Source organism: Heterocephalus glaber, unplaced genomic scaffold, assembly GCF_053883595.1.
Source record: "Heterocephalus glaber isolate CG9 unplaced genomic scaffold, H.glaber_assembly_v1.0 deba00001532, whole genome shotgun sequence".
NCBI classification, from domain to species: domain Eukaryota; kingdom Metazoa; phylum Chordata; class Mammalia; order Rodentia; family Bathyergidae; genus Heterocephalus; species Heterocephalus glaber.
Window position 1 is genome coordinate 33,753,793 of NW_028258330.1, and position 10,686 is coordinate 33,764,478.

The 10,686-nt window shown below is 34.2% G+C and overlaps 1 pseudogene; it reads right to left on the reverse strand.

The window, feature by feature from the left end:
- Positions 1-9,155: 9,155 nt before the first annotated feature.
- Positions 9,156-10,093, reverse strand: LOC101723600 (olfactory receptor 7D4-like; annotated as a pseudogene).
- Positions 10,094-10,686: the final 593 nt, after the last annotated feature.

Sequence of the window (10,686 nt, forward strand, 5' to 3'; positions counted from 1 at the left end):
ATGTTAATGGAGCAGAGAGAAAAAGTCTGTGTTGTGAAATGGGAAGACAAAATACTTCTCCTTATTATCAACTCTTCATAATATAGAAATTGTAGACTTGAAAGAAGTAAAACTTTAAAAATTCAATAGTGCCCAATGATTATAATAATTTTATTCATGGTATTCACAGAGTTAATCATCATGTAACAAGCTGTCCTCCACTCAGAAAGTGAGGAAAATATTATTATAAATTATTTGTGCACCTCTGGGCCAAATAATATGAAAATTGTTTTTTATTTATTCAAAACAAGGAGATTTAAAAATTCATTTACAAAACTGTAAATGGTTAGGTCCAATACACAAAATAATTGAAAAACACTGGATAGCAATTTGCTAACCAATATGTCCATTATCAATGTCTTCACCATTACATATCATGTGTAGACAATTAATTGAAATTCTGTCACTCACAGAAAAAAATAGGAAAGGCCAACTGAACAGTGTAAAATGCATTGTTCAAAGAAAGATATTAAAGTAAGAAGAATTCAGAGACTAGATTCTACTGTCCAGATTGTAACATTGTGTTGTGTATTAAATGCATTAAGATATGCCATACACAGAAAAATTATTGAATATATTTGATAAAATTGTCACTTTTATATTTTCTGTTATATTTTCTTATACACATTAAGGGAAAATAAGTAATTTTTGACCATTCGATATTTAAATAATTTGATTGGTCACTGCTTAATTAGTACCCAGCCTTATGTCTATATTTTGGAAGAATGTACTTCATTGGTAACAGTACTGACATTTGAGGCAGAGGAACTCAACATTTCTCACCTATGAGAAACTCAATCTTATCAGTCTTGTTTAATAATTGATTTTTGAGCTAGTCATCTCATTTGATACATCTACTCTAGAGATAATCAACTAAAGTACGTTTACAAGGGTAAAACAGAGATACATTTGGAACAACAGTGAATTATTCTTTTAGAGGCTAGATATTGGAAAGTGGGAAAAATATGTTCAAATGAGAAGGGAAACAAGGGTGGTGGAATGGAAGGGAGAGAAAGGACTTTTTTTAAAAGACAGAATGTATTTGTTGAATGATTTTTCTGCATCTATTGAGATGATCATATGTATTTTTCCTTGATTCTGTTAATATAGTGTATTAAAATTATTGATTTATGTATGTTGAACCATCCTTGCATCCTTGGGTAAATCAGACTTGGTCAGGTTGTGTGATCTTCTTGACCAACCTCTGTATTCTCTTTGTCAATATCTAATTAAGGATTTTTGCACCTATGTTCATTAAGGGGATTGGCCCGTAATTCTCATTTTTGGTTGGGTCTTTCCTTGCTTTTCGAATCAAAGTAACACTTGCTTCTGGGAATGAATTAGGAAGTCTTGCTTCCCTTTCAATTTCATTGAACATTTTAAAGAGTAGTGGAAATACTTCTTCCCTAATGTCTGGTAGAAATCAGCAGTAAAGCCATCAAGACCTGCAATTTTCTTTATTGGTAAAGTTTTAATTATGTTTTCAATTTCACCAATTGTAATTGAGGTGTTTAGAATTTTTATATATTCTTGGTTCACCTTTGGTAATTCATATGCATCTAGAAATCTGTCCATTTTTTCTGTGTTTTTCAATTCATTAGAGTACAGGTTTTCAAAGTAGGTATTTATGATGCTCTGGATTTCTGCTGGATCTGTTTTGACTTTACCTTTTTCATTCCTAATTGCATAGATTTGAGGCTTTTCTTTCCTTTTTTGATAAGGTTGGCTAAGAATTTATCAATTTTATTTGTTCTTTTGTAAAACCAACTCTTCAATTCATTGATTTTTTTTGGCTCATGCTCTTAGTCTCCATTGCATTGATTTCTGCTCAGATCTTTTTAATTCCCTCCCTTATATGAGCTTTGGATTTTTCTTGCTCTTCTTTTTCTAGGAAGTTAAGATTCTGCTTTAGGTTGTTTATTTGACCTCAGTCTGTTTTCCTAGTATGGGCATTCACTGCTATGAATTTCTGTCATAGAACTGCTTTCATTCTGTCCCATAGATTCCTGTATGTTGAATTGGCATTATCATTTAATTGTAAAAACTGTATAATTTCTTCTTTAATTTCCTCTGTGATCCATTGGTTGTTCAGGATTGCGTTACTCAATTTCCAGATGTTTGTGAAGTTCTCGCAGGTTCTTATGCTATTGATCTCCAGTTTAATTGCACTATGATCTGATAATATACATGGGATAACTTCAGTCCCTTTGTATTGACTTAAACTTGTTCTATGAGCTAGTATGTGGTCTGATTTGGAGAATGAACCACATGCAGCTGAAAAGAATATATATTCTGATTTTATGGGTTGGAACACTCTGTAGACCTGTACTAAGTTCATTTGTTCAAAAGCTTGGTTCACTTCTAGTATTTGTTGATGTTCTGTCTACATGATCTATTTGTGACAGTGATGTATTTATGTCCCCCAGTACTATTGTATTAGTGCTTATTTGGATTTTCATGTCCCTTAATATTGGTTTTGTATACCTGGGGGCATTAATACTTGGTGCATATATATTTCTGTTTGTCATCCCTTCCTCTTGGATTTTTCCCTTTACAAGGATGCAATGACCTTCTTTCTTTCTTGTAATTAGTTTTGGTGCGAAATTTATTTTTTCTGTATATAGGAGAGCTACCTGTGCTTTTTGCCAGGTTCCTGTTGCATGGAGAACTGTTTTCCATCCTCCTACTTTTAGTCTATGAGTTTCTGTTTGAATGACGTGAGTTTCTTGTATACAGCACATTGTTGGACTTTCCTTCTTAATAGATTCTGCCAGTCTATTTCTTTTCATTGATGAATTGAGTCTATTAATCTTTATGTTTACAACTGATATGTATTGCCTTATTATTGTCATGTTATTTTCCTCCTGTTGACTCTTTTTTATTTCTCCCCTCTCCTTTTAATTTCTTGCTTTGCCTGATGGATTTGCTCTGTTGTGTCTCATGAAATTGTGACCATAATTGTCTTTTTCTGGGATATTATTTAGAATTGTTTGGAGAGCTGGTTTGGTTCTCATGAAGTCTGTCAGGTGGTCTTTTTCATGAAAGTATCTTATTTCCCCATCAATTTTAAAAGATAGTTTTGTAGGATACATCATTCTAAGTTGGAGGTTGTTTTCTTTTAGAGCTTGGAATACCTCACTCCAGACTGTCTTTGATTTGAGGATTTTTGTTGAAAACTCTGATGTGATTCTGTTGGGCTTTTCTTGGCATATGACTTGCTTATTTTCTCTAAATCCTTGTAGTATTTTGCTCTTCTGTTGGATTTCCAGGATCTTGATTATTATATGTCTAGATGTATGTTTTTTTGGATCATGGCTAGTTGGAGTCCTATATGTCTCACTTATCATTATTTTCAATTCTTTTGCTCTGTTTGGAAAGTATTCTGTCATTAATTCTGTGAACAGTTTTTTTGTCATTTTACTTTCTTCTGCTTTTTTTCTGGACTTCTATCAGTCTTATATTACTGTGCTTTGTTTCATCTAGGAGATCTTGGTTTGATTTCTCATGATCCCCTACTAATTTTTAGAGATCTCTCTTTTTATGGTCACTGACCAGCATCCTGTCTTCTATATCTGATATTCTGTCTTGAGATTGGCTCAATCTGCTGTGTACATTTATAATAGAGTTTTTAATCTTTTGGATATCTGTTTGACTCTGTTTCATGGACTCAATTTCTTTCCTACATTGGGCATGCATGGTTTCCATTTCTTTATTATGCAGGGCATTCATGGCTTCTATCATGGTCCTAAAGTCATCTAGTTTTTAGCTCTTTCTGTTCTAGAGTCTCTAATCATGTCTTTCCATATGCTCACCATCTCTGTAGTTATCTGGAAAATTATTTCTGATTTGAATTTTTCTGGAGTCTCATTTACCTGTTTTGTTACTTCCTGTGCTATCTGTTCAAGATGTTAATGTGGTTGATTATTAGAGTTTTCCATCTCATTTCCCCTAGAATTTCTCTTTGGTGTGCTGGAAATCTTGGTTTTTGCCTCGTTTAAATGTCTTGTCATTTCTACTTTTGTTTTTGCTACCATCCTTGGTTTAATTCTTGGGTTAATTTTTATTGTTCATTTTATCTTTGTTGCTTATATTTATAATTCTCATGAAATGATTTCTTCTCAGAGCTGTCCTCCAGATAGAGCTGATCTTTAGGTTTTGAGTCTCTAATGACTTTGGAGCAATCTTGTTTTCATTATACCAGAAAGGATAACTGATCATATCAATAACAACATCTTAGCCCAAGTGATATAATTAGCAACACAATAGCATTAACTACATCTTAGAAAATGACAATTTCTGGTAGTTATTAATCTGTCACTTTTAACCATGTGAATTAAATCAAAATCAAGCACCAGCCCAACATACATTTATAGTGAATAAACTCTTCAATATAGTTACTTTACCCTTTGGGATGGGGATGTAGAAGGAGTTGGAGAGGGAGGGTTAGGTAGGTAGAAGGATAGGGAAAGTTTAGAAGTGAGGTCAGAGGACACAGAAAGATCATGCTAGCTCTAGGAAACTGTTGAAAAGAAGAGGTAATGACAGAATGAAAGAAAAAGACAAGAACAGAAGAACCTCAAGGCAATAGGGAAGCTATTAAGTGTACTCACTTTTCTTTGAAACTAATGACAATTGAGAGAAGGAAAAAGAGAGAAGAAAAGAAAAAGAAAGAAGAAACTCGAATAAGGGCAGCAACAGGAACAAAAAGGGAGATGAAAAACAATTTGGGAGAGTGAGAGTGAGAGAAAAAATTGGTGGACCAGTTCATCAATTCATGAGCAATTGATTTTGACAAAGATGTCAATGACATAGTGGGAAAAGAACACTTTCTTCAGTAAATGGTGCTGTGGAAAATAGATATGCACTTCAGAAGAATGAATTCACATCTTCTTTTCACACCATATACAAAAAGTAACTAACAAGGGTTTAATGACTTAAATGTTAAACTAGGAAATTTAAAGCTTTTAGAAGGAAACATAGATGAAAGCTCTATGATATTGATTTAGACAATGATTCTTTAAATTATTGAAATGAATAGACAACAATGGCAAAACAAGAAAAAAGCCAGGGATTTAGTTCAGTGGTTTCAATGCCTGCCTCACAAGAACAAGGTCCTGAGTTCAATCCTCATTCAAAAAAAAAAATCTAGAAAAAAAGACTCGCTCAAACTAAACAGAATTCAAACAGCAAAACTAGCAAAACTCAGAGTGGAGAGATGGCCTATAAAATAAAAGAATATATTTGAGAATCATGCATTGGAAAAGAAGCCCATATCAAAAATATTGGGAACACCAAAAAGATATTTCTCAGACAAAGAAGTAAAAGCAACAAATAAACATATGAAAAAAAGTTCAACATCACAGGTCATTCAAGAGATGCAGATGAAAATAACACTGAGATTCTACCGCACACCAGAAATAATGGCTGCTATCAAGAAATCAATCAATAACAAATGCTGGGGGTGGGAGTTGTGGGGAGAAACTTCTTCATTGTTGGTGGGAGTGCAGAGTGGTGCAACCACTGTAGAAATCAATATGGAGATGCCTCAGACAACTAGGATTAGAAGACCCATTTGACCTTGCTATTCCTTTGCTAGGTATCTTCCCAAAAGAATTAAAAGTATCATACCACAGTGATATGTGCACAACCATGTTTATATTGGCAGTTTGAAATAGCTAAAACTTGGAAACAGCCCAGTTGTTCATCAACTGGAGATTAGATAAAGAAGATGTGTGGGTTTTTTTAATGTAAAATGGTGTACTACTCTGCCATAAAGAATGAGAAACTAGAGACATATTTATAGCTAAGTGGATGTGCATTGAGACCATAATCTTTTGAAATAAATAGAACAGACATGCGAAAATACTGAATAGTTTCTTTTGTGTGAAAAACTAAAAGTGTAAATAAAGACTAAAATGTATAATTGATATTGTGAAATAGGAAGAAGAGGTCTAAAAGACTAGGGGAAGTTGGAGGGGTAAGGGAAAGGAAAAAAGGGAAAAGAAAAAATATGAGAAAAGGAAAATAGAAAAAAATTCTTTATAAATAGGAAATGGTGGAGGAGGTGAAAGGAGGGCAGGGGAATTGGGAAAAATAAGAACCAAGATACATCATGTAAAGGTACAAGATCCCAATGATGAATGTAACTGTATTGTATACCTAAAAGCTACCAATAAACTTAATGAAAAAAAAAGAAAACAAATCACATGAATAAGAACAAGCAAAATATTTTAATAGACAGTTATCAATGGAAAACATAAAAATTGCCAAGTCATATATGTAAATATTCTCTATCATTAATCATCAGGGTTATTAAAATTAAGACCACAATTAGATATAATTTCAGACATGTTAGAGGGGCTATTTTGTGGGACTGATCAGATCCTTGAATACCTGTAGGGAGGATGATGGGGAATAAAAAAGTGACAGAGACAATATTCAAGGTACCCTAGGACCAGGAGAAGCTTGCCTCTAGTGGATAGACTCAATTAACTTCACCATGGACATGCTTTTATTATTCAGCAAGAAGCACAGGAGATGGGGTAGTGTAGTTTTCCAGGAACAGTGACTGCAGTAAGATTTGGGGTAGCAAGATAAGTAACAAGTTAATCATCCCAAAGGGAACAAGTTAAGGTCCTTCCCCATATCTGGATACTTGTATTTTATATTGCCTCAGGAGCACTGTTCTTATGGCTTTGCCATACAGCCAGGAAGTCTGTAACTATTTCAAACTTCTCTGTTCCTGAAGCAAGTGAATACCAGTACTTAGGACTGCAGGGAATGTGGACTGGTCCCCAACAATCTATACATTTTATGGCTGATCCCTAACAAGTCATTGTGAAAAACACGGAAGGTAGCGAATATTGGTGAGGATATAAAGAAAAACAAACTTTGAATGCTTTTGTTGTCAATGTAAACTGGTGTAGTCATTACAGAAAACAGTGTGCAGGTTCTTCAAAAAACTTAAAATAGAACTAACGTAAGATTCAGAAATCTCATTACTGTATCTCTGTCCAAAGGATATGCTATTCACAGGACAACATGCATGAACATTCCCTTTATCATAGAATCATCCTTCACAATAGTCAAGGATTGTCATCATCTGTTATCACATTAATAAAGAAATGTGGCATGTATACATAATTGAGACATAAAAAGAAGTAAGTCCTGATATTTGCTACATCATAGAAGAACCCATATGACATTATGTAAAGTGAAATTAAAGACCCAGACATAGGCAGCAAATACCACACAAGTTCACTTATATATGGATGGACCTCTGAAAAGCAGAAGTCATAGAAGCTGAGCAAAATGACAGCTACCAGAAGCCACAGGGATAGGATTTTATAAGTTAGGGTCAAAGCACACATTTCACGTAAGACAGGAATAACTACAAGAGTTCTATTGTACAACATGATGAATACGGTTGATAAAAATAAATTGTGTATTTGAGAAAAATGGAAATTTATCAAATGGAATCGAGAAAATAATTGAAAAACACATATTTGATATGTCAAGTATCCAAAATATGTAATAATGAACTATTACAAGTCAGAAGCAAAAGTAAAATGCACACAAATTGCTAAATGAGAAAAGGGTTAATGAGATAATTCTCAGAAAATATATAAACTGCCAATAAATACGAGAAAAGGTGCTCAATTTATCATAGGGAAATTCATATAAAAATGCAGTGAGAGAGCACTCCATAGCCAATCAAATTCTGTACTTTCCATTAAAAATTTGCAAAGTGTTACCAAAACTGTGAATATATCACAAACTACATACATTAGAATGTAAAAAAAATCCTGCTACAATAAAAACACTTTAGCAGTTTCCTCAAAAAGTTAAAAATGCAATCACCATATGAAACAGCTATATTATGACCCCCAAAATTGATAAGCAATATATTCATGTGCTTAGCATAGGATAGGTTTTCAGACATGTACCACTAGGCAATTTTATCATCTTACAAATGAGTAGATTTGATTTGTACAGTGGATTTGTAAACATTAACATGGTTCTGATATCTCTAGGTAATCTAATTCTATGGGGACACTATTATATATAGAGTCTGTCAATTACCAAAACATAATTGCAGCACATGACTGTGTGCAAACAAATGTGCGTGCATAACCACAGCTGTGCTAGCAACTCTATGTAAAAGATGGAAATTAGTAATGTCCATCTGTGGATGAATGGATAGACAACATGTAGTGTACACTTAATATAAAATATTATTCAGTCACAGAGAGGATGAAAAATTGTTTAGCAACAACTAATAAAATAGAGAAAAGGACATAGGAAAATCGGAGCAAGGGACAGAGGGAAGGAAGAATGAAAAGAACAAAGATCACAAAGAACAAAGTAACATTTCAAGAGTTATCATAGGCATTTATATCACTATGAGTCATATGAGAAATTGCTTTCTAGGCTAGATTCTAGCATTTGTGTTCAAAATCCAATCATTTTAAGAGGCAAAAATTGATTTATTCAGTAGAAATATAAAAGTACACAATAAAATAAACAGACTTCAGGCCTTGAAAAGAGAGTGAAATGCTAAAGTTTGGAACTGGGAATATTTACGTTTTTTGCAGTGCAAATCTGTAGAATTTGTGAATCCAATCATTGTTGCTATAACAAGAGAGAGAGAAAAGGTGGGAATGTGTGTGGTTTCGAGTTCCAGGTGTCAGGCTATCCCTTCTTATCTTTCCTTCTTGCCCTAACAAACTCATAAGAATAATGATGCACACTACTGAAATGGCTATCACTCTGATGTCTTCATTCTATTTCTTCCAGGGAAAACAAGAACAAAATAAAATTAAAATGAATAGCATTAATATTTACACCTAGTAATATATTTTGAGAAAACAATGTCAACATTATATGTATTTTTCTTTAAGTCAAGGTGAAAATATCAGGAATGTATATAAAAAAGTTGCCAAACTTGGAACTTTATGGCTCATTTATAGGAAAGAAAATTACAAAGAAACTACTGAGGGAGTTGTTGAGGAGAAATATATATATATATATAAAACCAAAGTTATATGGAATGGGAAATGTGAGGTATATTTAAAGCATTTGCACAGTGTCCATTTTGTTCTGAGGTCAGTGGTCCATCACAAACAAGAGGCTGCTCTGCTGAGGAGTCTTCCCAGGGCCCACTTCACATCCTTGTTCCTCAGGCTGTAGATGAAGCGGTTCAGCATGGGGGTTACCACAGTGTACAGAACAGAGGCGATCTAGCTTCCATTGGAAGAATGAGTCACAGGAGAACTGAGGTGCACTCCAAGTCCTGTTCCATAAAACAAGGAGACCACGCATAGGTGAGACCCACAGGTGGAAAATGCTTTCTAACTGCTTGCAGTGGAGGACATGCTCAGTAAGGAGGAGATAATCTAAGAGTAAGAGAAGAGGATCCCTGTGACAGGCAGAACACCCAGCAGTGCAGGCGCCACATATAGGAAGATGGTGCTGATAAGGGTATCAGAGTTGGCGGCCTTGAGAACCTGATGCAGTTCACAGAAGAAATGAGGAATTTCAGTGACTGTGGAGAAAGTAAGATGCTTCATCAATAGAATGTGGATCAGGGAAGCCAAGGACTTTATGATCCAACACAAGAGAATTAAAAGGCCACAGAACCAGGGGTTCATGATAACTGTGTATTTCAGTGGGTAGCAGATGGCCACAAAGTGGTCATAGGCCATCACAGACAAAAGGAAATTATCCATCCCAACAAAATTATTTGAAAAGTATACCTGAGTGAGGCACTCTATATAGGAGACACCTTTGCTCTGTGCCTGGATGTTCATCAGCATTTGTGGAACCATGGTAGAGGTGAAACAGATGTCCACAAAAGAGAAGTTGGAGAGGAAGAAGTACATGGGGATGTGGAGGTGGGAGTCAGAGCTGATAGCCAGGATGAGGACCAGGTTTCCAAGCACTTTGACCAGGTACATGGACAGGAACAGTCCAAAAAAAGAGGCTGAAATTCTGGATATTCTGAAAGGCCCAGGAGGACTAGTTCTGAGGTACACATATAGTTTGCTACTTCCATGTGGTTGGTGCTTATACTGGGAAGGAAAATAATGCAAACTTTAAGGACAGCCACCTGCCACTGCACATATTTCTCACTTTATAATATCGTTCACGGATAGATGTTCTTCAGTGTCTAATAGATCTACCCAATGTTTGTGATTCAGTCAGCCATGTATTATCTCTTTTTCATTTTAAAATATTCTAAATGAAAAGTTTTACATCTTTAAATACTTAAAATTTATATATTATTACTCAGAATGTTTAAAAATTATACAAAAGCACTCTACTAGCATTTATATATGAATCTATGGACATCAACTAAGTTTTTGATATTAACCTTCCAAAATATTTGAAAATATTTCATGATTTTTTCCTTATAATCTTAATTTTTTACTTATAACTGAAGCTCTATGATAGTGATTAAATATAAATTTTCAACTCAGATAACCTTCATTCTTTGAAGTGGCACTTCATAGATTTGTGAAACTTAACACCACTTCCTAATATTTTTCTTTTTAAATGTATTTTTATTGTTATTACTACATTGTTGAGCTTCAAAATGTACTGTTCATAGTAGAGTCTCAGTGTTTTTATTATTATTAATATTATGAT